This window comes from Scyliorhinus torazame, chromosome 8 (assembly GCF_047496885.1).
Source record: "Scyliorhinus torazame isolate Kashiwa2021f chromosome 8, sScyTor2.1, whole genome shotgun sequence".
NCBI lineage: Eukaryota > Metazoa > Chordata > Chondrichthyes > Carcharhiniformes > Scyliorhinidae > Scyliorhinus > Scyliorhinus torazame.
In genome coordinates, this window is record NC_092714.1 from 78,980,012 (window position 1) to 79,007,685 (window position 27,674).

At 49.5% G+C, this 27,674-nt stretch overlaps 1 protein-coding gene across 6 annotated transcripts in view; it reads left to right on the forward strand.

The window, feature by feature from the left end:
• The window catches only part of bcor (BCL6 corepressor), a 471,432-nt gene that overhangs the window by 244,744 nt on the left and 199,014 nt on the right, over nt 1-27,674 (forward strand). The window contains exon 2 of one of the 6 annotated variants that reach the window (XM_072513876.1): nt 22,247-22,426. The exons of the other annotated variants lie outside the window; for them this stretch is intronic. The gene's annotated coding sequence lies outside the window, so the exon portion shown is untranslated. The remainder of the gene's footprint in view (nt 1-22,246; nt 22,427-27,674) is intronic. 6 annotated transcript variants of the gene reach the window in all.

A 27,674-nucleotide genomic window follows, 5' to 3' on the forward strand; every position in this document is an offset into this window, starting at 1 on the left:
TGGGGAATTCACTTCCCGAGTGAAGAAATTGTCCTTGCCTCAGTCTGAAATGCTCCCACCCCCGCACCCCCACCGCCAGACTCTGTCCCTAATTCGAGACTCTCTCCCTACTCTCTACATCCAGGGAACAGACTCTCACTCAGCATTTACCCAGTCCAGCCCTCTCAGAATTTGATATGCCTCAATGAGATCACCTCTCATTCTACTAAACTCCATAGAGTATTCTACTCAATATATCCTTCTAGGACAAGCCTTCACCCCAGGAATTAACTGAACCTTTTGTTGCTCCCTCTCTAAGTGTATCCTTAGGGAGGGAGAACAAAACTGTACTGCAGTTATTCTCCCACCAAGGCCCTATGTAATTGCAACTGGAATTTTGTAACTCTTTGTAGCACAATCAATCACTCATGAGATGAGATGGGAAAGAGTCAAACGATAGCTTTATTACACAAACTTGTTCCCCAGCAGCACAGTTACAGAATGCGGCTGCTGGGAGAACCCGGGCTCTTATACTCCGCCTTACTGGGTGGAGCCAGTAGGCGGCTGATCCAATCGGGACCCAGCGTCTATCCACCAATAGCCTCTCGGCATCACAGGGTACCGTAATACCCCTAATACATACCACCACATTCACCCCTTGTTAAAAAAGAACTCAGCGGGGGTAGTGGGCCGTATGATGGTAGTGGTTTACAGAGTCGGTACTTAGGATGCCGCTAACATGGCGGCTATGCTCCAATATCAACTACCAGTACTATTTACAATGCCACTTTTACTGGGCAACTGAATTATTTACAGAGGCATTTCTTGCTTTGTTATACGGATTCGATGAGTCGAATGGGTGCCCTGGTCATCCTCGCCGATCGTCTCAGCCCCGGTGGTGATGCAGGTGCTGGTTCGGGCACCATCGTCTCTGGGAGCGTAGCGATGCCTCTTCCTACTCCACTACCAGGAGGTGGTGGCGTAGTGGTATTGTCATTGGACTAGTAAACCAGAGACCCAGAATAATGTTCCGGCGATCAAGGTTCAAATCCCGTCACTGCAGATGGTGAAATTTGAATTCAATAAAAATCTGGAATTAAAAGCCTGAATGATGACCATGAAACCGGTGTTGATTGTTGTAAAGTCCCGCCTGATTCACTAATATAGGGGCAGCACGGTAGCATTGTGGATAGCACAATTGCTTCACAGCTCCAGGGTCCCAGATTCGATTCTGGCTTGGGTCACTGTCTGTGCGGAGTCTGCACGTCCTCCCCGTGTCTGCGTGGGTTTCCTCCGGGTGCTCCGGTTTCCTCCCACAGTCCAAAGATGTGCAGGTTAGGTGGATTGGCCATGCTAAATTGCCCTTAGTGTCCAAAATTGCCCTTAGTGTTGGGTGGGGTTGCTGGGTTGTGGGGATAGGGATGAGGTGTGGACCTTGGGTAGGGTGCTCTTTCCAAGAGTCGGTGCAGACTCGATGGGCCGGATGGCCTCCTTCTGCACTGTAAATTCTATGAAAATGACTACCCCTAGGCGAGGCCGGGGGAAGGACCGATCCACCCGAGAAGCGGGCGGCTGTGGGGTGCGCCGGTGGGAGGTGATTGGTGTTGGGCGGGGGCCGGGGGGGCTGGTGGAGCTCCGGCGGGCGCCGGAGTCCTGTCAGCTGTCAGGGTTCGCGTGGAGGAGATGAACCCTCTCTACCAACGGGTCCGATTTGTGCGTCCGCACATGCTTTCGGAGCAGGATGGGTCCCGGGGCTGCCAGCCAGGTCAGAAGTGACGTTTCGGAGGAGGACTTCCTAGGGAAGACGAAGAGGCGTTCATGAGGTGTTTGATTCGTTGTTGTAGAGAGCAGCGACCGGATGGAGTGGAGGGCGTCCGGGAGGACTACATGCCAGCGGGGAACTGGGAGACTTCTGGACCGTAGGGCCAGCAGGACGGTCTTCCAGACCGTTCCGTTCTCCCTCTTTACCTGACCGTTCCCCCGGGGGTTGTAACTGGTCGTCCTGCTCGAGGCAATGCCTTTGCTTTTTTTTTTACAAATAATTTTTATTAAGGTTTTCATAAAACACCAATAACAAAATGAAAAAGGAACCCAACAGGGTAAGTACAAAACACAGTCTAGGAAAGCAACTCTCCATACCCCCCTCCCCCCTGTACATAAATAATAAATTAACATTGACACCCCGACTTAACACAACAGGTATATACACCCCCTCAGACCCTCCAGTGTAAATAACAAACATAAAAATAAAGTAAAGTAACCCCCGCCCCCGGAGGTGCTGCTGCCATTGACCAATGTCTACCGTTTTGCCAGGAAGCCTAAGAACGGTTGCCACCGCCTAAAGAACCTTTGTACCGACCCTCTCAAGGCGAATTTTACCCTCTCCAACTTAATAAACCCTGCCATATCGTCGATCCAGGATTCCACGCTAGAGGGCCTCTCATCCTTCCACTGAAGGAGAATCCTTCGCCGGGCTACCAGGGACGCAAAGGCCAGAATACCGGCCTCTTTCGCCTCCTGCACTCCCGGCTCCTCTGCGCCCCAAGTATTGCGAGCCCCCAGCCCGGATTGACCCTGGATCCTACCACCCTCGACACCGTCCTCACTACGCCCTTCCAAAATTCCTCCAGCGCTGGGCATGCCCAGAACACATGGGTGTGATTTGCTGGGCTCCCTGAGCACCTAACACACCTGTCCTCACCCCCAAAAAACCAGCTCATCCTTGTCCCGGTCATGTGTGCCCTGTGCAGCACTTTAAACTGTATGAGGCTGAGCCTCGTGCACGATGAGGAAGAGTTCACCCTCCGTAGGGCATCTGCGCACGACCCTTCCTCAATCTCCTCTCCCAACTCCTCTTCCCACTTGCCTTTCACCTCCACCACCGAGGCCTCCTCCTCCTCCTGCGTCACCTGGTAAGTTTCCGAGATCTTCCCCATTCCAATCCACCCCCATGAGAGCACCCTGTCCTGTACTGTGCGTGGCAGCAACTGCGGGAATTCCACCACCTGCTGCCTGGCAAACGCCCTTACCTGTAAGTACCTGAAGGTGTTCCCCGGGGGGGGGGACCCGTACTTCTCCTCCAGCTCACCCAGGCTCGCAAACTTCCCGTCCACAAACAGGTCCCCCAACTTTCGTATGCCTGCCCTGTGCCACCCCGAAAACCCTCCATCTGTTCTCCCTGGGACGAACCGGTGGTTTTTCCGTATTGGGGTCCACACCGAGGCCCCAGCTTCCCCCCCTGTACCGCCTCCACTGCCCCAGATTTTGAGGGCAGCCGCCACCACCGGGCTCGTGGTATACCTCCTTGGAGGGAACGGCAGCAGCGCCGTTGCCAGCGCCCCCAGACTCGTACCCACACAAGACGCCGTCTCCAACCTCTTCCATGCAGCCCGCTCCCCCTGCATCACCCACCTGCACACCATTGTCGCATTGGCAGCCCAGTAGTACCCACAGAGGTTGGGCAGCGCCAGTCCCCCCCCCCATCTCTACTCCACTCCAGGAACACCCTTCTAACCCTCTGAGTCCCTCACGCCCACACAAACCCCATAATACTCCTGTTGACCCGCCTAAAAAAGGCCTTCGGGATAAACACGGGGGGGCACTGGAACAGGAACAAAAACCTTGGAAGCACCATCATTTTGACTGACTGCACCCTACCCGCCAAGGACAGCGGCATCGCGTCCCACCTCTTGAACTCCTCCTCCATTTGCTCCACCGGCCTTGTGAAATTAAGCCTATGCAGGGCCCCCCCATCTCCTGGCCACCTGGACCCCCAAATACCTGAAGCTCCTCTCCGCCCTTTTTAATTGGAGCCCGCCAATCCCCCTCTCCTGGTTCCCTGGGTGAACCACGAACAGCTCGCTCTTCCCCATGTTGAGTTTGTACGCCGAGAAATCCCCGAATTCCCTAAGGATCCTCATTACCTCCGGCATTCCCCCCACCGGGTCCGCCACATACAGCAGCAGATCGTCCGCAGAGAGCGACACCCTATGCTCCTCCCCACCCCGCACCAACCCCCTCCAGTTCCTCGACTCCCTCAGTGCCATAGCCAGGGGTTCAATCGCCAGTGCGAAGAGCAGGGGGGACAGGGGACACCCCTGCCTCGTCCCTCGGTGCAACCGAAAGTACTCGGACCTCCTCCTGTTTGTGGCCACACTCGCCATCGGGACCTCATACAACAGCCTAACCCACCTGACAAACCCCTCCCCAAACCCAAACCTCTTCAGCAGCTCCCACTCTACCCTATCCAAGGCTTTCTCAGCGTCCATCGCCATCACTATCTCCACCTCCCCCTCCCTCGCCGGCATCATGATAACGTTCAAAAGCCTCCGCACATTCGCATTCAACTGCCTCCCCTTCATGAACCCCGTCTGGTCTTCGTGGATGATCTGCGGCACACAATCTCAATCCTCGAGGCTAAGACCTTCGCCAGCACCTTGGCATCTACGTTTAGCAATGAAATGGGCCTGTAAGCCCCACACTGCAGGGGATCCTTGTCCCACTTCAGGATCAAGGAGATCAGTGCCCGGGACATCGTCGGGGACAAAGCCCCCCCTTCCCTTGCCTCATTGAAGGTCCTAACTAGCAACCGGCCCAACAGGTCCATATATTTTCTTTGTAGAATTCGACCGGGAAACCGTCCGGCCCCGGTGCCTTCCCTGCCTGCATGCTTCCTATCCCTTTGGTCAGCTCCTCCAGCCCAATCGGGACCCCCAATCCCGCCACCAGTCCCTCCTCCACCTTCGGAAACCTCAATTGGTCCAGGAAGCGGCCCATCCCTCCCTCCTCCAGTGGGGGCTCGGACCGGTATAATTCCTCATAGAAGTCCCTGAAGACCCCATTGATGCCAACCCCACTCCGCACCACACTCCCTCCCCTGTCCTTAACTCCCCCGATCTCCCTAGCTGCGTCCCGCTTCCGAAGCTGATGCGCCAGCATCCGGCTTGCCTTTTCCCCAGACTCGTAAATCGCCCCCTCCTCCACTGCACCTCCGCCTTCCTGGTGGTCACCAGGTTGAATTCGGCCTGGAGGCTGCGCCTCTTCCTCAACAATCCTTCCTCGGGCACCTCCGCATACCTCCTGTCTACCCTCACCATCTCCCCCACCAGCCTCTCCCTCTCCCCCCGCTCCCTCCTCTCCTTGTGGGCCCTGATGGAGATCAGCTCTCCCCTAACCACCGCCTTCAGTGCCTCCCGTACCATCCCCACTCCGACCTCCCCGTTGCCATTGGTCTCCAGGTACCTCTCTATGCTTCCTCGGACCCGATCGCTCACCTCCTCGTCTGCCAACAGCCCCACCTCCAAGCGCCACAACGGGCGCTGGTCCCTCTCCTCCCCCAGCTTTAAGTCCACCCAATGCGGGTCGTGGTCCGAAATGGCTATCGTCGTGTACTCGGTATCCTCTACTCTCGCTATCAGCGCCCTGCTCAAAATAAAAAAGTCGATTCGGGAATAAGCCTTATGGACATGTGAGAAGAATGAAAATTCCCTAGCCCCCGGCCTTGCAAATCTCCAAGGGTCCACCCCTCCCATCTGGTCCATAAACCCCCTCAGCACTACAGCCGCCGCCGGCTTCCTACCCGTCCTTGACCTGGAGCGATCCAGTGCCGGATCCAACACCGTGTTAAAGTCTCCCCCCATTATCAGGCCCCCCACGTCCAAGTCTGGGATGCGACCGAACATGTGCCGCATAAAACCCGCATCATCCCAATTCGGGGCATACACATTGACCAGTACCACCCTCTCTCCCTGCAGCTTACCACTTACCATTACGTACCTACCGCCATTATCTGCCACAATGCTCGATGCCTCGAATAACACCTTTCCCACCAAAATCGCCACCCCTCGATTTTTGGCATCCAGCCCCGAATGGAACACCTGACCTACCCACCCTTTCCTCAATCTTACCTGGTCTGCCACCTTCAGGTGTGTCTCCTGGAGCATAACCACATCCGCCTTGAGCCCCTTCAGGTGCGCGAACACACGGGCCCACTTAACCGACCCGTTCAGTCCCCTTACATTCCAGGTTATCAGCCGGATCAGGGGGCTACCCGTCCCCCCTCCCCCGCCGACTAGCCATAACCCCTCCTCGGCCAGCCACGCGCCCGTACCCCACGCCCGGCCCGTTCCCCACGGCGGCAGACCCCCATCTCGACCCCCCCCCACTCGCTCCAGCTCCCCCTTGACCATAGCAGCAGCAACTCGACACCCCCCCCCCCCCCCCCCCCCCCGCCTCCCCCCGGCTAGGACCCATCCTAGCAGTTTTACTCCCCCCATTGCACTTCCGCAAGTCAGCTGACTCCTGCTGACCCCGGCCACTCCCGCCTCTCCTTCGACTCTTCCCATTGTGTGACACACCCTCCTCTTCCGTTCCCCATCCACAGGCTGTCCCCCTCCCCTTCCATCCCAAGCGCGGGAAACAACCCTCGCTACCCCGCCCCCTCCAGTCTTCAGCACGGAAAAAAGCCCGCGCTTTCCACCTATCTGGCCCGCCACCTCTGCCGCAGCTCCTTTTATAGGCCCAGTCCCCTCACCCCCGACTCGGGCCTCCCCCTCCCCCGCGGGCCCCATCTCACCGCCAGCCATCCACCTCTGTTCCCTTTGCTTACCCCCCTCCAAGAGCCCCCCGACCAACCCAACCCAAACAGTGCCCGAACCGGAAAGGAAAAAGAAAAACAAAAGCAAAGGACCCCCACTCAAACAGTAACATATCAACCGCAATCCCCAAACGCCCATCCCGACCCTCAATCTGTGTCCAACTTCTCGGCCTGAACAAAGGCCCACGCCTCCTCCGGAGACTCAAAATAATGGTGCCGGTCCTTGTAGGTGACCCACGGTCGCGCCGGCTGCAACATGCCAAACTTCACCCCCTTCCTGTGCAGCACCACCTTCACTCGATTGTACCCCGCCCTCCTCTTCGCCACCTCCGCACTCCAGTCCTGGTACATTCGAACCTCCGCGTTCACCCACCTGCTGCTCCTCTCCTTCTTGGCCCACCTGAACACACACTCCCGATCAGCGAACCGATGAAACCGCACCAGCACCGCCCGCGGAGGCTTGTTGTCCTTGGGCCTCCTCGCCAGCACTCTATGGGCCCCTTCCAGCTCCAGGGGCCCCTGGAAGGACCCCGCTCCCATCAGCGAGTTCAACATAGTGAGCACATAGGCCCCCACGTCCGGCCCCCCCAGCCCCTCCGGGAGGCCTAGAATCTGCAGATTCTTCTGCCTCGACCGATTCTCCATCTCCTTGAACCGCTCCTGCCATTTCTTGTGGAGCGCCTCGTGCGCCTCCACCTTTACCGCCAGGCCTAAGATCTCGTCCTCGTTGTCGGAGATCTTTTGTTGGGCCTCGCGCATCGCCACCCCCTGGGCCGTCTGTGTCTCCAGCAGCTTATCGATAGAAGCCTTCATCGGCTCAAGCAGGTCCGCTTTAATCTCCCTAAAGCAGCGCTGGATAACCTCCTGTTGCTACTGCGCCCACTGCATCCACGCTGCCTGGTCTCCGCCCGCCGCCATTTTGTTCTTCTTCCCTCGCACCTTCTTCGGGTCCATCACCACCTTTTTAGTCGCCCCGCTCCTGGTAAAAGCCATATACTATCGGGGAATTGTTGTAATCTCCTTCCCACACCGGGAAACGTCGAAAAGGTGCCGTTGGGGGCCCAGAAAAGAGCCCAAAAGTCTGTTTTTGCGGGAGCCGCCGAATGTGCGACTTAGCTCCGCATAGCCGCAACTGGAAGTCGGCAATGCCTTTGCTGAGCAGGAATTGACGCAGTTCATCGCTCATGAAGGAGGACCCCCTATCGCTATGTATGTAGGCGGGGAAACCGAACAGTGGAAAGGTGATGCCGAAGGCTCCAATTCCCGTGGCCGCGGTCATGTCGGGACAGGGGATGGCAAAAGGGAACCGGGAGTATTCGTTGCAGTCGGTGGAGGAGAGGGGGCCTTTGAAGTCCAGACTGAGGCGCTCAAAGGGACAGGAAGCCTTTATCTGGCCTGTAGAAATGCGGCTTGCACTGTGCGCAGATTTGGTAGTTCCTGGTGACTGTCCTGACCTCCTCGATGGAGTCGGGCAGGTTGTGGGTCTTTACGAAGTGATAGAACCGAGTGACCCCCGGGTGGCAGAGGTCCTCGTGGAGGGTACGGAGACGGTCCACTTGTGCGTTGGCACATGTGCCGTGGGATAGGGCATCGGAAGGCTCGTTCAGCTTTCCGGGACGATACAAGATCTCATAGTTATAGGTGGAGAGTTCGATCTTCCACCGCAAGATCTTGTCGTTCTTGATCTTTCCCCGCTGTGCATTATCGAACATGAAGGCAACCGACCGTTGGTCAGTGAGGAGAGTGAATCTTCTACCGGCCAGGTAATGTCGCACAGCTTCCACTATGGCCTGGGCCTCCTTTTCCACTGAGGAGTGGCGGATTTCTGAAGCGTGGAGGGTGCGTGAAAAAAAGGCCACGGGTCTGCCCGCTTGGTTGAGGGTGGCTGCCAGAGCTAAGTCGGATGCGTCGCTCTCGACTTGGAAGGGGAGGGACTCGTCGATCGCGTGCACCGTGGCCTTTGCGATATCCGCTTTGATGCGGCTGAAGGCCTGGCGGGCCTCTGTCGACAGGGGAAAGACCGTGGACTGAATTAGCGGACGGGCCTTGTCTGCGTAGTTGGGGACCCACTGGGCGTAATAAGAGAAAAAACCCAGGCAGCGTTTCAGGGCCTTGGAGCAGTGAGCGAGGGGGAACTCCATGAGGGGGCGCATGCGTTCAGGGTCTGGCACTATAACTCCATTTCGCACTACGTAGCCGAGGATGGCTAGACGGTCGGTGCTAAACACGCATTTCTCCTGTTGTATGTGAGATTCAGGGCGTTTGCGGTCTGGAGGAACTTGCGGAGGTTGGTGTCGTGGTCCTGCTGGTCGTGGCCGCAGATGGTGATGTTATCGAGGTAAGGAAACGTGGCCCGCAAACCGTACCAGTCAACCATTCGGTCCATCGCCCGTTGGAAGACCGAGACCCTGTTAGTGACGCCGAATGGAACCCTTAAAAAGTGATAGAGCCGCCCATCTGCTTCAAAAGCAGTGTATTTGCGGTCGCTCGGGCGGATGGGGAGCTGGTGATAGGCAGACTTGAGGTCCACCGTGGAAAAGACCTTGTACTGTGCAATCTGATTGACCATGTCGGATATGCGGCGGAGAGGGTACGCATCCAGCTGCGTGAACTTATTGATGGTTTGACTATAGTCTGTGATCATCCTCTGCTTCTCCCCGGTCTTTACAACTACCACCTGAGCTCTCCAGGGACTATTGTTGGCCTGGTTATGCCTTCCCTCAGCAGCCGCTGGACTTCTGACCGGATAAAGGTTCGGTCCCGGGTACTGTACCGTCTGCTCCTAGTGGCGACTGGTTTGCAATCCGGGGTGAGGTTCGCAAACAGGGAAGGCTGTTCGACCTTGAGGGTCGCAAGGCTGCAGATAGTGAGTGGGGTATAGGGCCGCCGAATTGGAACGTTAAACTCTGGAGGTTGCACTGAAAATCCAACCCCAGGAGTGTGGCAGCGCAGAGGTGGGGGGAGGACGTAAAGCCGGTAGTTCTTGAACACCCTCCCCTGCACCGTGAGGTTTGTGATGCAGAACCCTTTGATCTCTACAGAATGGGACCTTGCCGCTAGAAAAATGTTTTGATTACTCGGGTGGATCGGCAGGGAACAGCGTCTTACCGTATCGGGATGTATAAAACTCTCCGTGCTCCCAGAGTCGATGAGGCAGGGCGTCTCGTACCCGGTTATGAATACCGTCGTTGTTGCCGTTTGGAGCGTTCGGGGCCGAGACTGGTCCAGGGTCACCGAAGCCAGTCGCAGTTGCTGCATCGGGGCGTTTTCTTCAGGCCCCGTGGGGCCGTCCATCCCGGGGTCCTTAGCCGTCAGTCAAGATGGCGGCGTCCACGGGTCGCACATGATCGGGGGTGGACAAGATGGCGCCACCCATTGATCGCACGTGGCCGGAGGAACACAAAATGGCGCCGCCCATCCCTCCCGCATGGAGTCCGGGACCCAAGATGGTGGTGCCCGGTGGCCGCACATGGATCGTTGGGGGGGTTGAGGTTGGGGTCCTGATTTTCCCCCGGAGATTGCGGTGACCCCCCAGGCCTGGCACACTGCTACAAAGTGCCCCTTTTTGCCGCACCCTTTACAGAGGGCTGAGCGGGCCGGGCAGCGCAGTCAGGGGTGTTTCGCTTGTAGCAGCGGGGCCCACCCGGGTGATCTGGCGCTCTGGCAGCACAGGCCTGCGGGGGGAGCCAGGGGTTTGGTCGCGGCGGGGGTCCACGGTGCCCAAGGGGTTGCCGCGTGGTCGGGGGCATAGGCGCGGGCGTTCTGCGATGCCACATCGAACTAGGCCGCGAGGGCCCGTGCCTCCTTGAGGCCTAGTGAGTCTCTTTCCAGCAATCGCTGGCGAATTTGGGACAAAAGCATACCTGCCACGAAAGCACCTTGAACCAGTAGCTCCCTCTGTTCGTTAGCCGAAACCGATGGGCAGTTGCAGTTTCTCCCCAGTATTAACAGTGCACTGTAGAATTCGTCCAGCGATTTCCCAGGGTATTTGCCGTCTCGTCGCGAGCTGGTGGCGTGCGTAGACCTGGTTGACGGGCCGAACGTAGATTCCTATGAGCATGGCAAGCGCCGCCTGGAAATCGTCCGCGTCCTCTATGAGAGTGTAGATTTCCGGGCTCACCCTGGAATGCAGGACCTGCATTTTCTGGTCTTCTGTAGGTACGCCGGGAGCCGTTCGGAGGTATCCATGAAAACACGCTAACCAGTGTTTAAAAGTGGCCGCTGAGTTTGCCGCGTGGGGGCTGATTCGCAGACACTCCGGAATGATTCAGAGCTCCATGTCCTTTGAACTCTGCGTAATAATTTGTAGCACAATCAATCACTCACGAGACGAGATGAGAAGGAGTCAAACGATGGCTTTATTACGCAGACCTGTTTCCCAGCAGCACAGTTACAGAATGCGGCTGCTGGGAGAACTCGGGCTCTTATACTCCGCCTCACTGGGTGGAGCCAGTAGGCGGCTGATCCAATCGGGACCCAGCGTCTACCCACCAATAGCCTCTCGGCATCACAGGGTACCGTAATACCCCTAATACATACCACGGCACTCTTATATTTCAATCCACTTGCAATTGCCTTCCTTGCTGTACCTGCATGATAGCTTTATTTCAAAAGATAAATTTAGAGTACCCAATTATTTTTTTCCGATCAAGGGGCAATTTAGCGTGGCCAATTCACCTGCCCTCAATATCATTGGATTGTGAGGGTGAGACCTACACAAACACTTGGAGACTGTGCAAAATCCACACAGGCAGTGACCCGGTGCCACGATTGATTCCGGGTCCTCAGTGCTGTGAGGCAGCAGTGCTAACCACTGCACCACTGTGCGTCCCCTGTATGATAGCTTTATGTTTATTGTACAACACTTAAATCTCTCTGAACACCAACATTTGATAGTTTCTCATTTTTTTTTTTTTAAATCCTCATTATGCACCATCCGCCACCTTTTGTTTACTCACTTAACCGTATATATCTTTCTGAAAAAGTTTGGGTCTTCACAGCTTACTATTCCACCTGGTTGTGTATCATCAGAAAACCTGGATACATTATACTCCATCCCTTCATCAAAGTCATTAATATATTTTGTGAATAGTTGAGGCCCTAGCACTGATTCCTGTAGCACCCCAATAGTAACAACCTGCTAACCTGAAAAAGACCCATTTATTCCTGCTCTCTGTTTTCTACTCCATGTATCCTTATTGTGTATATTCACCATTTGTGTGGCATCTTAACAAATGCCTTATGGAAATTCAAATACACTGCATCCATTGGCTCTCCTTTGCCCTTCTAATTGCATCCTCAAAAAGCACCACTGCCTGTTTTGTCTTTTGTCAAATAAGATTTCCCTTTTATTAAGCTATGTTGGCTCTGCCTAATCAATTAGGATGTTCCAAGTGCCATGTTACCATTTCCTTAATAATGGAATATAGCATTTTTCCGATTTAACAGAGCTGTAGTTCCCTGTTCCTTTCTCCCTCCATTCTTGAATGGTGGGTTACATTTACCATCTTCCAATCCACTGGGACTGTTCTAGGGATTTTTGGAAGATTAAATCCACTGCATCCACTATCTCCATTGCCATCTCTTTTGGGACCAAAGGATGTAGGCCTGTGAAGAAAGACACAACATATTTGTTCAATATATCTGCCATTTATTTATCCCCCATCATAATTTCTCCCATCTCAGCCTCTAAGCGACTCACCCTTTATTTTTGTCCATCTGTTTTTGTATTTCTGACTATTCTACACTCGTTTCACCTGAGGAAGGAGCAGCGCTCCGAAAGCTAGTGACATCGAAACAAACCTGTTGGACTTTAACCTGGTGTTGTAAGACTTCTTACTGTATTCTACACTCATTCTATTTACTTTTTAAAATCAGTTTTTGGTCATATTATTCCTGGTGTCTAAAACTCTCCCAATCCTCAGGCTGATCATTCTTGGCAATAGTATAAACCTCTTCTTTTAATCTAATGCTACTCTTAACTGCTTTACTTAGACACTAGTATCTCTTTACCCATGAAGTTTTTATTTCCAAATGGAATGTAGATTTGTTGACAATTATGAAATATTTATTTTAAATGTTCATTATTGCTCATCGAACATCATACATTTTAAAATAACATACCAATCTATCTTGGCCAATTTGGCCTTCTAACCTATGTAATTAGTTTTATTTATGTACGATACTCCAATTTAATTTTTTTTAATGTCACACTCAAAATAGTGTTGCAGTGGTTAGCACTGGGTTCGATCCCAGCCCTGGATCACTGACTGTGTGGAGTTTGCGCATTCTCCCCGTGTCTGCATGGGTCTCACCCCCTCAACCCAAAAAAGATGTGTAGGGTAGGTGAATTGGTCATGCTAAATTGGCCCTTAATTGGAAAAAAAAAGAATTGGGTACTCTCAAAATTGTGAACTTTTATCATATTATGATCATTGTTTCCAGAAGGATCACTTACTGTGATATTACAAATAAAGCTTGTCTAGTTGCACAAAATAAAATCTAATATAGCCTGTTTCCTAGTTGGTTCCACAATGTATTGTTCTAGCAAACTCTCCTGAATGCATTCCATGAACTAATCTTGCAAACTACTTTCATTGATTTTAATTTATCCAGTCTATATGAAGACTTTCCCCATGTTTATTGCATTTTTAAAAAAAAATGTACAAACTCCTTTTTGCTCTTCATTAATGCTCTAGTCCAGGGTTTTTCACAGTGCGGGCCTGGACCTGCAGGTGGGTCATGGGCAGATGTTGGGATGGTCGAGGAGTGATCGGCCGCGGTGTCCCTATCACGGGGGAAACACCCAACAGCCGCGACCGGCTTTAAACTTGAGAATGCCGGCCGAGATTGGCTTTTAACTTGAATGCCGGCCGCTGCCATCTTTTAAATTGAGAATGTGGTTGCAACCTGCTTTTAAATGGAACGATTCAATCTTCCAGCCAGAAGCGGCGGCAGAGAGCATGTCATGTACGCTGACATCACGAGGCATGCATGTCCGTGCTTTCGGTGCAAAATCACAGAGGAGAGATTCTTCCATTTTCTAACTGCAAGCAAGGCAAGGAATGTGAAGAACTGAAGATAGATCGCTTTGTTATAAGGGGGAGAGGGCCAGAGACACACACAGGCAGTGTACCTCCTGGTCAGGAACTCGTAATTGAATCTGCTGGAGAGTGCTGCTCCAAAGAGTCCATGGCAGGACAGCGCAGTTCTGTGTTAGCTCTATACGGAGCTCCAGGACCTCTGCTGAACAGGCAACAAAGAAAAAAACTGAAATTAGGAACAAAGCTGTATAAAAATGATTTCTTGAGGTATGGCTTTGTTAATTGTGCCAATGCAAATCAGGATGCAAAGCTCATGTGTTATATGAGTTTAAAACACTCAAAATCTCAAAGGCATTTGAAGACTAAGCATGGGGAGTTTGAAGATTAACCTCTTGATTTTTTGCAAAGGGTGCAGCGAGAACTTAAATCATCAGCTGAAGTCCTTAGCAGAAATGTGACATTGAATGACAAAAAAAGTTAGATTGTGAGGACCAAGCAGGCTCACCTGTCACATTAAAGGTCTGTGAAAATGGTGGGTCGCAAAGGTCGGCCGGCGTGGGTCACAGAGGTCGGCCAGTTGGTAAAAATGGGTCCCAGGAAAAAGGTTTGAAAACTCTGCTCTAGTCTATCCAATGGTACAGCTACTGTTGGGACCTGTAAACTTCTCCCATCAGCACTTTCTGACCCTTGTTATTTTGTATTTCCTGAATGTATTTCCGCTTTCCTGATCTTTATTTATTACAGAACTTGTGTCATTCTTTATTATCAGGGTTACCCCTGCTCCTTTTTCCTTCTGTCTGTTTTGTTTTTGTTGAAATGTCAAGTAGCACTGCACCTTGGAATGTTTAGTTCCGAACTCTGATTAAAGTGCAATCACATCTCCGTAATGGTTAGATAAAAACAATTTATCTCTATTTGCTCCATTAATTTGTCTATCTGAGTTACCCAACCTTTCCAGCCACGGAATGCTTTTGACCTTCCAAGAGAACCTCTGAGAAACCTTCTTATTATGTTGAAGAGGTAAACCAAAAAAAGTTAATTGTTTTTGTGCGATAGGTACAAACATCCAAAAGCAAATTTATTTTCTTTTTTGCAATAAATTTAGAGTACTCAATTCATTTTTTCCAATTAAGGGGAAATTTAGCGTGGCCAATCCACCAACATCTTTGGATTGTGGGGGCGAAACCCACACAAACACTGGTGAATGTGCAAACTGCACATGGACAGTGACCCAGAGCCGGGATTGAACCTGTGACCTCGGCAGCGTGAGACAGCAGTGCTAGCCACTGCACCACCGTGCTGCCCTAAAAGCACATTTCTAAAAGTACTTTCTATTTCTTATATACATTTATTATAATGAAAAGGTTCTCTTATTGAACAAATACCTTGCCTTTTTACCATTTTTACCATAAATAAATTTAGAGTACTCAATTCTTTTTTTTCCAATTAAGGGGCAATTTAGCATGGTCAATCCACCTACCCTGCACATCTTTGGGTTGTGGGGATGAGACCCACACAAACGCAGAGAGTATGTGCAAACTCTATACAGACAGTGACCCAGGGTTGGGATCGAACCCGGGTCCTCAGCGCCGAGGCAGCAGTGCTAATCACGGCGCCACTGTGCTGCCCCTTTTTACCATTTTTAATGGAGCAGTGATGCTGCTTTATTGGTTCACAAATTTGTTTCATATTGGGAGTGCGACTCTCATCAGACATGCACACAAACTCACCCAAAGGATGTGCATGCGAACGCACACCTCTACCTCTGTCTTTCTCGCACTCACCTCTTTCATTATCACAACTCTTTCTTGTATGCACTCACTTCTGTCTCGCACGCACTCACCTCTCTATCTCTTGCATACTCACTCTCACCTCTCTCTCGCATGCACTCACCTCTCTCTCACATACTCTCGCCTCTCTCTATCTCATGCATACTCACTTCTCCTTCACATGCTCTCACCGTGTGCGGCACGGTAGCACAGTGGCTGTCACTGTTGCTTCACATCGCCAGAGTCCCAGGTTCGATACCCGGCTTGGGTCACTGTCTGTGCAGAGTCTGCACGTTCTCCCCTTGTCTGCGTGGGTTTCCTCCAGGTACTCCGGTTTCCTCCCACAAGTCCCGAAAGCCTGTTAGGTAATTTGGACATTCTGAATTTAGGTAATTTGGACATTCTCTCACACTCTTTCACCTCTGTCACACGCTCTCACCTCTCTCGCATGCTCTCACCTCTCTCACACGCTCTCACCTCTCTCACACGCTCTCACCTCTCTCACATGCTCTCACCTCTCTCACATGCTCTCACCTCTCTCACACGCTCTCACCTCTCTCACACGCTCTCGCCTCTCTCACACGCTCTCGCCTCTCTCACACGCTCTCGCCTCTCTCACACGCTCTTGCCTCTCACACGCTCTCACCTCTCTCTTGCATTCTCTCACCTCTCTTGCATGCTCTCACCTCTCTCTCTTACACGTTCTCACCTCAGTCTTGCATGCTCTCACCGCTTGCATGCTTTCAACTCTCTCCCGCATGTTCTCACCTCACTCATGCACGCTCTCATCTCTCGCATGCTCTCACCACTCTCTCGCACACTCTCACCTCTCTCTTGCATGGTGTCACTTCTCTCTTGCACGCTCTCACCTCTCTCTCGAATGCTCTCACCTCCTTGCACCCTCTCGCCTCTCTTGCATGCTCTCACCTCTCGCGCATGCTCTCACCTCTCTCTCTCGCATACTCTCACCTTTCTCTCGCATGCTCTCATCTTTCTCTCGCCTCATGCATGCTCTCACCCCATGCATGCTCTCACCCCATGCATGCTCTCACCCCATGCATGCTCTCTACCCCATGCATGCTCTCTACCCCATGCATGCTCTCTACCCCATGCATGCTCTCACCCCATGCATGCTCTCACCCCATGCATGCTCTCACCCCATGCATGCTCTCATCCCATGCATGCTCTCACCTCATGCATGCTCTCACCCCATGCATGCTCTCACCCCATGCATGCTCTCACCTCATGCATGCTCTCACCCCATGCATGCTCTCACCTCTCTCTCGCATGCTCTCACCTCTCTCTCGCATGCTCTCACTTCTCGCAAGCTCTCGCCTCTCATGCACGCTCACACCTCTTGCATGCTTTCAACTCTCGCACGCTCTCACCACTCTCGCACACTCTCACCTCTGTCTTGTACACTTTCACCTTTCCCTCTCGCAGGCTCTCACCTTTCTCTTGCATGCTCTCACCTCTCTCTCGAATGCTCTCACCTCCTCGCGTGCTCTCACCTCTCTCTCCTGCACGCTCTCACCTTTCTCTCGCATGCTCTCACCTTTCTCTCGCATGTTCTCACCTTTCTCTCGCATGCTCTCACCTCTCTCTCGCATTCTCTCACCTCTCTCTCGCATGCTCTCACCTCTCTCTCGCATGCTCTCACCTCTCTCTCGCACGCTCTCACCTCTCTCTCGCATGCTCTCACCTCTCTCTCGCATGCTCTCACCTCTCTCTCGCACGCTCTCACCTCTCTCTCGCACGCTCTCACCTCTCTCTCGCAAGCTCTCACCTCTCTCTCGCACGCTCTCACCGCTCTCTCGCACGCTCTCACCTCTCTCTCGCACGCTCTCACCTCTCTCTCGCACGCTCTCACCTCTCTCTCGCACGCTCTCACCTCTCTCTCGCACGCTCTCACTTCTCGCAAGCTCTCACCTTTCATGCACACTCACACGTCTCTTTTTTGCATGCTCTCGCCTCTCTTGCACGCTCTCACCTCTCTCTTTCACGCACACTCTCATCTCTCTTGCACACCCTCACCTCTCTCATGCTCTCGCCTCTCTCTCAATTATGCTCTCACATCTCTCTGTGGCGGTCATCTTTGCTCTTGTGCTTGCCTGTGACTTTCAATATTGACTTTGCTGGTATTTCCTGCTTGTCCAATCAGAGGCCAGCTTCTCTGAGCATTGGCTGCTGATTGGCTGCCTCGTGCACCTATCAGATGCAGTGTGAAACCTGCCTTTGATTGGACAAGTTGGAAGGACAGCTGTTTTAAAAGTTTAAAATGGCTGATCTATCATTGAACCCTTGGATGAGTTCTACTAAACCCCAGGATTCTGCGAAAGGCAGTTGGGAAATGCTGGTCGATCTTATGAATGCTTTATGCATTCAGAAAAAGCATCTTTAATATTAACTTTTTACAATTGTTCCATGATTGTCCCTATTCACTGATGTACCATTACATGTTTTGTCCCTTCCTAGCACACTCTGCTTACCTTTATTCAATTTGCTGCACTGCTCTGTGACCTTAATTTTTCTCTTTGGGTTAACAAATTTCCCCTCACTTGAAATTTCATGTACCTATTTTTTTAGTTTAATGCCCTATTCACAGCCCTGGTTATATGGTTCCCTCTGACATCAGTAGAGCCTGTCCAAGTGGAACTCTTTCGAGTTCCCCAGTACTGGTGATTGAAACCACGGATTGAAATCCCTGTGTCCCTCTGAGCCACAACTTTGACTCTCCGATCTGTTTAACCTGATGTATATTTGATCTTCTAGAGATAATTACCCTCCATTTTCATGCTAGCTCCTCAAACTCCCTGAGCAGAATCTCATTCCTCATTCTACCTCATTGGTTCCCATCTGGACTAGAACAAGTGGATCCTTCCTCACAAAGTTATTGTTCAGACAAGAGGAGATGTCTTTAACCCTGGCAACACTACCTTCAAAACTCCCACTTGTGGTTGCACAGAACAGTCTATTTCCTTATCTGTACTGTCTCCTTCCACCACCGCACCCCTTATCAATCCACCCTTTCGAATAGCTCCTTGTATCATGGTACCCTGGACAGCTTGCTCATCTAACCTGCAGATTGTGACTTTATGCAGAGGTAGCACAAACCTTATACCTGTTAGATAAGAGCAAAGACTGAGAGTTTACCTGTACTGAACTTATCTGCCTGACTCACAGTCATAGTCTCCTGTCCATGACCACTAATCAGACCTGCACCACTTCCTAACCAAAAGGGTGTGACTGCATCCTGGATCTAAGTGTCCAGGTAACTCTGCCCCTCCCTGATACCTTGTAATTTGAGCACCTCAGACTCCAATTCAAAGCCTGAGTTGAAGTTCTTTATAGTCATGTTTTGCTGCCCCGTGTCTGCATGGGTTTCACCCCCACAACCCAAAGATGTGCAGGTTAGGTGGCTTGACCATGCTACATTGCCCCTTAATTGGAAAAAAAAATAATTGGGTACTCTAAATGTTTATTTTTTAAAATTTGAACTGCACCCTCCTATTTCTGTGCCACCACTGATTCACCTTATTGTTGCTTCTCCTGGTGCTGCAGAGAAACTGCTTTGCTTTAACTAATAATTCCGAGCTTCATAAGTCTAAATACATTGGTGAACAATATCAAACAACAATAAAAAGCATGAAGTTAAAATGGGGCCTGAATTACATCCGCATATTTGGGATAAATTAACCTGATCTCCACATGAAATGAAAATCGCTTATTGTCACAAGTAGGCTTCAAATGAAGTTACTGTGAAAAGCCCCTAGTCCCATATGCAAGGCGTCAAGTGATGACTAATATGTTCAAAGAAATCACTTGTGTGTGCACCTACCAACAACTTCTTCAATTACATGACCACATTTATATTGGATTGGATTGGATTGGATTTGTTTATTGTCACGTGTACCAAGGTACAGTGAAAAGTATTTTTCTGCGAGCAGCTCAACAGATCATTAAGTACATGAGAAGAAAAGGGAATAAAAGAAAATACATAATAGGGCAACACAATATACAATGTAACTACATAAGCACTGGCATCGGATGAAGCATACAGGGTGTAGTGTTAATGAAGTCAGTCCATAAGAGGGTCATTTAGGAGTCTAGTAACAGTGGGGAAGAAGCTCTTTTTGAGTCTGTTCGTGCGTGTTCTCAGACTTCTGTATCTCCTGCCCGATGGAAGAAGTTGGAAGAGTGAGTAAGCCGGGTGGGAGGGATCTTTGATTATACTGCCCGCTTTCCCCAGGCAGCGGGAGGTGTAGATGGAGTCAATGGATGGGAGGCAGGTTCGTGTGATGGAATGGGCGGTGTTCACGACTCTGTGAAGTTTCTTGCGGTCCTGGGCCGAGCAGTTGCCATACCAGGCTGTGATGCAGCCAGATAGGATGCTTTCTATGGTGCATCTGTAAAAGTTGGTAAGAGTCAATGTGGACATGCCGAATTTCCTTAGTTTCCTGAGGAAGTATAGGCACTGTTGTGCTTTCTTGGTGGTAGCGTTGACGTGGGTGGACCAGGACAGATTTTCGGAGATGTGCACTCCTAGGAATTTGAAGCTGTTAACCATCTTCACCTCGGTCGCGTTGATGCTGACAGGGGTGTGTACAGTACTTTGCTTCCTGAAGTCAATTACCAGCTCTTTAGTTTTGCTGGCATTGAGGGAGAGATTGTTGTCGCTACACCACTCCACTAGGTTCTCTATCTCCTTCCTGTATTCGGACTCATCGTTATTGGAGATCCGGCCCACTATCGGTCGTATCGTCAGCAAACTTGTAGATGGAGTTGGAACCAAGTTTTGCCACGCAGTCGTGTGTGTACAGGGAGTAGAGTAGGGGGCTAAGTACGCAGCCTTGCGGGGCGCCGGTGTTGAGGACTATTGTGGACTGTTGTTCATTCTTACTGATTGTGGTCTGTTGGTCAGAAAATCGAGGATCCAGTTGCAGAGTGGGGAGCCAAGTCCTAGGTTTTGGAGCTTTGATATGACCTTGGCTGGGATTATGGTGTTGAAGGCGGAGCTGTAGTCAATAAATAGGAGTCTAATGTAGGAGTCCTTGTTTTCGAGATTGTATTTGAAACTGTATTTAAATACTTGGCATGTTGTTGCATCACCCTTTTGCCACTAATGGTGTCACAATATACAATTTGTGCACCTCCCCACTCTATCCATGTACTGCTATGCTCCAATCAAATAATTTGCCCAAATTGCAACACCTTTCATGATTGGACTATAATCCTTATAAAATCAACTCATTATACAAAATAATGGTGGAATATATATAACATTAAAACAGGGCTTATTTATGTCTATGTGGTCAGTTCCAATTATTCTCTCTCTAATGATGAGAGCTGCAACATTAAAGTAACTTGATAGCATCCAAAACAAAGCAATCCACTTGGCACCTCATCCACCACCTTAAGCATTTATTCCTCCCACCACTGGTGCATGGTGGCAGCAGTGTGTACTATCTACATGATGCATTAGAACTTGTTGAGGTTTTGTGACACATTCCAAACCCACAACCTCTAGCACTTAGAAGAACCAGGGCAACAAAGAGAAAAGGACACCACCAACAAGTTCAACTCCAAGTCATACACTATCCTGACTTGAAACTATATCGTTGTTCCTTCATCATCAGTTCAAAATCCTGGAAATCCCTCTTTAACAGCGCTGTTGGTGTACTTTACACCATATGGTCTGAAGGGATTCATGAAGGCACTCATGCCAACTTCTCGAGCAATTAAGGATGGGCAACGAATACTGGTCTTGCCAGCACACTCTCATCCCAAGAATGAATATGTATTTTTTTACATGCCCCCTTACTTTGAGACTGCATTCTGATCTTGGCTCATCTGCATGCAACATAAGTGATGGGCAGATCTGTTCTAAAATATTGACTACGGACTAGTCCAAAATATTGACTATATGGACTAGTTTGTTCTAAAATATTGACTATAAGGACTAGTCTGTAATAAAATATTGACTATATGGACTAGTCTAAAATATTGACTAGTTTGTTATACAATATTGACTAGTTTGTTCTAAAATATTGACTATATGGACTAGTCTGATAAAATATTGACTATCTGGACTAGTTTAAAATATTGACTATGGACGAGTCTGTTATAAAATATTGACTCTACAGTCTGGTCTGTTACAAAATATAATGAAGGAGGCTCCTTCATTAAATGTTTTTAAGATAAAGATAGATAGTTTTTTGAAGAATAAAGGGATTAAGGGTTATGGTGTTCGGGCCGGAAAGTGGAGTTGAGTCCACAAAAGATCAGCCATGATCTCAATGAATGGCGGAGCGGCTCGAGGGGCCATATGGCCAACTCCTGCTCCTAGTTCTTATGTTCTTATGTAAAATATAGATTATATGGATTAGTCTGTAATAAAATGTTGACTATTTGGACTAGTCTATACAATATTGACTATGTGGTCTCGTCTAAAATATTGACTATATTGCCTAGTCTGTTATACAATATTGACTATATGGACCAGATCGTTATAAAATATTGACTATGGACTAATCTATAATGTAGACTCTATGGACTAGTCTGTTCTAAAATACTAACTATATGGACTAGTCGAAGAATGGACTGTATGGATTCACCTGTTACAAAATGTTGACTATTTGGACTATTCTGTTGTTAAATATTGAAGTCTACTATCGACCAGATTTGATTAATTTAAAAAGGTCAAAAAAATAAATTTGAATAAAACCGGTTCTTTGCCATTTTATAATTGCCTGGTCCAAATTATTAAATGCTTTGTAAAATGCCAATCTCAGGACGTGTGTGCTGTGAATCTGAATCTGTATCCATTTTAGTATCTGTGACGATAATCTTGGTCTTTGTAGGATTGAGAACACAAAGCGCTCCGCGACCAGAGGCTCTTTGAAAGTCACCCATGGGATTGATACAAATACTGGGTATTTGGTGGTACTCTTGCGACAGCGAATCGTTTTAATCTCCAGTTACCTTCACAGGATTTCAATGGGCAGCTTTATATCCAAACAGGCCTGGGCCTACTGCTGAAGGTAATGAAACTACACGGAGATTTGTCTGTCAGAATTGATGGGATATATCCAATTAAAATGAAAAGTCAGGTTGGTTAAGACTTCAGAACAGCTTTCATATTGATTTGTAAAGGGACTGGAGACATTTTAATAATGTACCAAAATGTGCTGTCCTCTAATCACCTGAACCTGGCAGCAGAGTGACAAAACGCATTTAAAGTTCAGTATTAGCTTTGTCCTTGGGGAATTTAAAAGTAAACTAAATACCACCAGACTAATTGTCTGGGTGAACGACGGAAGCGGTGAAAAAATTACCCATTGAGGAAGAGTTGCAATCAGGGACCAGTGACAAATGGTGCAGCAATTGTTCGAATATAACCATTGAGATTCGAGGTTGCTACACAAACCATACCCTTGTTTTATTCCCTTTGCTTTGAAAAACGGCATTTTTGGCTTCCTTGATTCTATCCCAATGGGATTTTTGTTTTGCTGTTGAAAATTCGAGCATGCTTCACGTGTGATGTGTAACCTCCGGTGTTTTTTTTTAGAAATTAACATTAGCACCACAAGTTAATTTAGCAAATGCTGCCTTTGTTGGTCTGGACTAACCTTGCCCTTTTTGAGGCGAGGCTCATTTGCCGTCCCAATTAACTGGTAAATCAGAAATAGTTACTGACGGACAGATTCCTTAAAAAAAATTACTGATTCTTACAAGAACACAGCCAATTGTAAGGGGGTTAAAGGGCCACGCAAATCGCGTTGGGCGAGTTCAAATCTTGGATATAACTATCGTGTCCGTGAGTTGGATTGGCCTATAAAACTACTAATGATAATTCAACTCTGAGAACGTGTAAAGTGGAGGTACGTGAATACAAGAATGGTGTTTAAAACGGGCAGATTAATAATAATTCAGTTGGTTGGCGCTTTCACGTTTCATTGTGTAGGTTATACACGAGTTGAATTAAGAAAAAGCAATTTGACCAGGCTCGGAAAGTCTAGAAGGAACTGCTTGTGTGCGTTTAAGGCCAAACAATGCAACCAAAAAACACGTTGACTGAAATGTCCCATATTTCTGTGTTCGCACTCAAGGCGATTCTGCTGGGTGTTGCTGAGGCCACGGTGGGGGTGCAGCACTCTTGAACGCGCGAACCATCGTGACTTTGCACATTAGCTGTTTGGTGAAAGACCGCCTGCGACAATCGGGAGGGAGCGGAGCAGAGCAGTGCCTCGCAGCTATCAAGATATGTGGCGCTGTGATACAAAGCATTAGCGTGTTTGCTGTAGACTGATAGGCAGGGCCTGGCCGAGCTGCTTTCTGCTGATTGATTGTCTCTGGCAGTTTGCAAATTTCTGGTTGTTTGGATCTGCCGGAGGGGAGGGGGTGGAAATGCTGCTGCTGCTGCTGCACCAGCGGTGGCGGAAAGTTGGGAAAGCATGGCGCGCTTTTCTTCCAACCCGACCTCCCTGTTTCAGTGTGCAGCTGAACGGAAGGAAGTTCAGCTGTTTCTGAAGCCCGCGCGTACAGGCACCGAGCTGGAGGAGAAACGAGACCCGGCTGCCTGAAAAGGAAAAAAGGGGGTGGTTAAAATGCCAGAGAGCTGGAGAGGTCTGGGAACTGTGTGAACCAACAATAAATCCCTACTTGTCTGCTTTGAAAATGGATCAGAAAGCACTCATCCCAGCATGCCGTTCCGAGACTCTCCCTTTAAACCGCTGGAGGCTGGGTGGAAAATGCTGTAAAATACACTCCGAAATTGAAATAAAGGCCAGTCACGTTGCGTTTTATTTTTGGTGGGTAGCAATTTGCAGCGGCCGCTGAGTGAGGTTGGACTGGGCGAGTCTCGCTGGGAGTGAGCAATGCCAACGATGTGGGAGAGACACGTTGTATTTTGATCGACTTTGGGAATTGAACGTGCAAGTCTCCTGGTTCACATAAAGCATGTCTGTTCTGTGTGCCTGTGAAGTGTGCGAATGCACGAGCTTTGGCAGCAGTGTGTGTGGGGGTGGGTGGGGGGGGGGGGGGGGGGGAGTGGTTACATGACGCCACATAAATTAGGTATTTTGTCCATTGCACATTTACTGGGTTTAAAAGATGTCAGGCTGGCCCAGGTTCAAACTTTAAAATGCAGTTCCACTTGCCGCGATTAATTTTCTGAAAATAATGGTAGTGCAAACTTTTTCAAAAGTGCCATTTGCATTTCATTCTTGATAGCAGACTGCACAATGCTACATGCGCTCTTTCCGAGAGGAGCAAGCTGATCCCCCAAATAACTGCGCGGGCGTGTGTGGGTGTTTTATTTCACCCATTGACTAGATCGTCATGCGGAGAAAACCTGCCGATTGTTCCGTAAAGGCCATCCATTGTTGAATGCGTTCTTGTTCCTCTGCTCTGGCGGTACAGCAGTGAGGAGGAAATGAGTTCAGGGCCATTCTGCTGACACAGGCGTGTGTAATGCGAGATGAAGCCGCGATAGCCACACTGGAGGCGTCTCGTTCAGCCGCTCCTCGCCTGATCGCTCTGCCAGGTGTTCCGTGGTCTCGGTTTCAGAATGTTTTTGCACATTTCTAATTCTCTCCCATCCGATTCTCCAGCCTGAGCACATTAAACCCGAAATATAGACCATTTACGTGGCTACAGCCTGCCGTGTGTACAAGAGCGACATCGTGAGCGTGTTCCTCAGATTGATGTTACATATTGCTGATTGATGGACTCCGTGCAAACGCCGAGATGTACAAGACTCCCTCCCCATTCCTTAGGGTTGACGCTGAAATCTATTTAACACACCATGTGCCATTTTTGTTTAGATTATGGTCATCCCTTGCTCTTGATTTTTCGTTACAAGTTATTTACTTTGTTTGTGGTCCCTCTGTTAGCTGTTGGACTGTGAACCGCGTAGCGGCTTCCAGTAGCTGGCCCATGAATCCGCTGGCAATGGGTCAGTTCAATACTAAAAGATAAATAAAAACAGCAAATCCTGGAAGAGAAATGAACATCCAGCAAATCAAAGCGTGGTCGTTTGCTGCAAATCTTGTTTTTTTCCTCTCTCAGACACTGATTTATTTATCATAGAGGCTTAATTATGGCTTGGTGTAAAATGAAACCTTTTTTTTATATATAAGCGTGAGAAAGCCCTGCGGCGGATTTTTCTGCTGATTGGCTATTATCACCAATAGGCCCTCAGTTGCTGATTGACATATTACAGCATTTAGTTGGGTTGGGGCTGAGGGAAGGTCGTATTTTGGGAGGCAGGGACACAAAGCCAGACATGGAACGGCAGACTGACTGCTTGCGAAATTGTTTCATTCTGATTGAGTGCAGTGCCCATATTTGCGCTAGGGAATTGTTGAATCTCTTGTTCAACAGCGCACACGATACACTCTCAGCTGCACCACCGCGAGAAATAAATGCCTCTACTAACTTATTTTTTCTTGGTTCCATACGAAAGAAAAGCTTGAAGTGTATGGATGCTTCACCTTGTTCTGGAATCACAATCACTGCTGCTGTTTCGCAGGCCTTGGCGCGTTATGATGATATCCTGATAAATTAAACCCAATTTACCCCAAACAAAAAGTCAACCTTAGAGTCATAGAGTTTTACAGCACGGAAAAAGGCCCTTCGACCGATCGCGTCTGTGCCAACCACCGAGCATCCATCTGTTCTAATTCCATTTCCCAGCATTCGGTCCGTGGCCTTGGCTGCTGTGGCGTTTCAGGTGCTCATCTAAATGTTTCTTAAATGTTGAGGGTTCCCGCCTCTACTACCCTTTCAGGCAGGGAGTTCTAGGTGAAAAAGGGATTCCTCAAATCCACTTTAAATTCCCTGCCCCTGACCGTAAATCTATGCCCCCTGATTATTGACACCCCTACTATGTCTATGTCCATCATAATTTTGTACACCTTAATCAGGTCCCCATCCTCAGCCTTCTCTGCTCTGAGGAGAACAACCCCAGCCTAACCAGTCTCTCTTCATAGCTGAAACGCTCCAGCCCAGACAATTTGATGTTGTCAAGAATAAAACGATAGATACTTATCACTGTTTATTTGAAGCAGAATTGTTCCCTGACAAGTTATCTGGAAAGAGCTTTCCAGAGTATTAACATCCTTATCATCGAATCCGCAAAATTTCTACAGTGCAGAAGGAGGCCATTCGGTCCATCATGTCTGTACTGACCCCCTGAAAGAGCATCCTATCTGGGCCCACTCCACATGGCACTGTGAGAACATAGGTACAGTGCAGAAGGAGGCCATTCGGTCCATCATGTCTGTACTGACCCCCTGAAAGAGCACCCTATCTGGGCCCACTCCACATGGCACTGTGAGAACATAGGTACAGTGCAGAAGGAGGCCATTCAGCCCATCGAGCCTGCACCGACCCACTTAACCCCTCCCGTAACCCAATAACCCCTCCCAACCTTTTTTGGTCACTAAGGGCAATTTATCATGGCCAATCCACCTTACCTGCACGTCTTTGGACTGTGGGAGGAAACCGGAGGAAACCCACGCAGAGACGGGAGAACGTGCAGACTCCGCACAGACGGTGAGCCAGCGGGGAATCGAACCTGGGACTCTGACGCTGTGAAGCCACGGTGCTATCCACTTGTGTTACCGTGCTGCCCTTGTGTGAGCGTCTAGGACCAGAGGGCAGGATCTCAGATTTAAAACACTTAAAACAGATCAGGAGGAATTTCATCTCTGAGGGTAGTGAATCTGTGGAATTCCTTACCACAGAGGGCTGTAGAGGCAGGATCGTTAGGTACATTCAAGGCTGAGGTAGACAGATTTTTAATCAGTAAGGAAATCAAAGGTTATAGGGACAAGGCGGAATAGTGGAGTTGAGGATTATCACATCAGGTCAGTCACGATCTCATTGAATGGCGGTGCAGACTCGATGGGCCGATTGGTCGCGGGGTGTCAGAACCAGCATAGGGAGTGGAAACTATATATTCATGTTTTTGCACACGAATGCACAGTATTGTGAGAAACCTGGCACACGGAGAAGGAGTTACTCCAGGTGGATTTATATATATATATCTCGTTTGATTTTTTTTTCTTGTACAGACTAAATATCTTTTGAATGGCCACTTTTAATTGGAGCAGGTATAACGGTGTCGGAAATTGTGTGTCCTCTCTACAGCGTCAAAGAGTGTGTCTGGTAGCGGGGGCGAACAAGGAAATAAATGAGAGCAGCGTGTGAGTGGTTAGATCAGCCTGTGTGGCTCTTTCGACAGCTTGCATTGTCACTCATGAGTTGGTTATGAATAATACAACA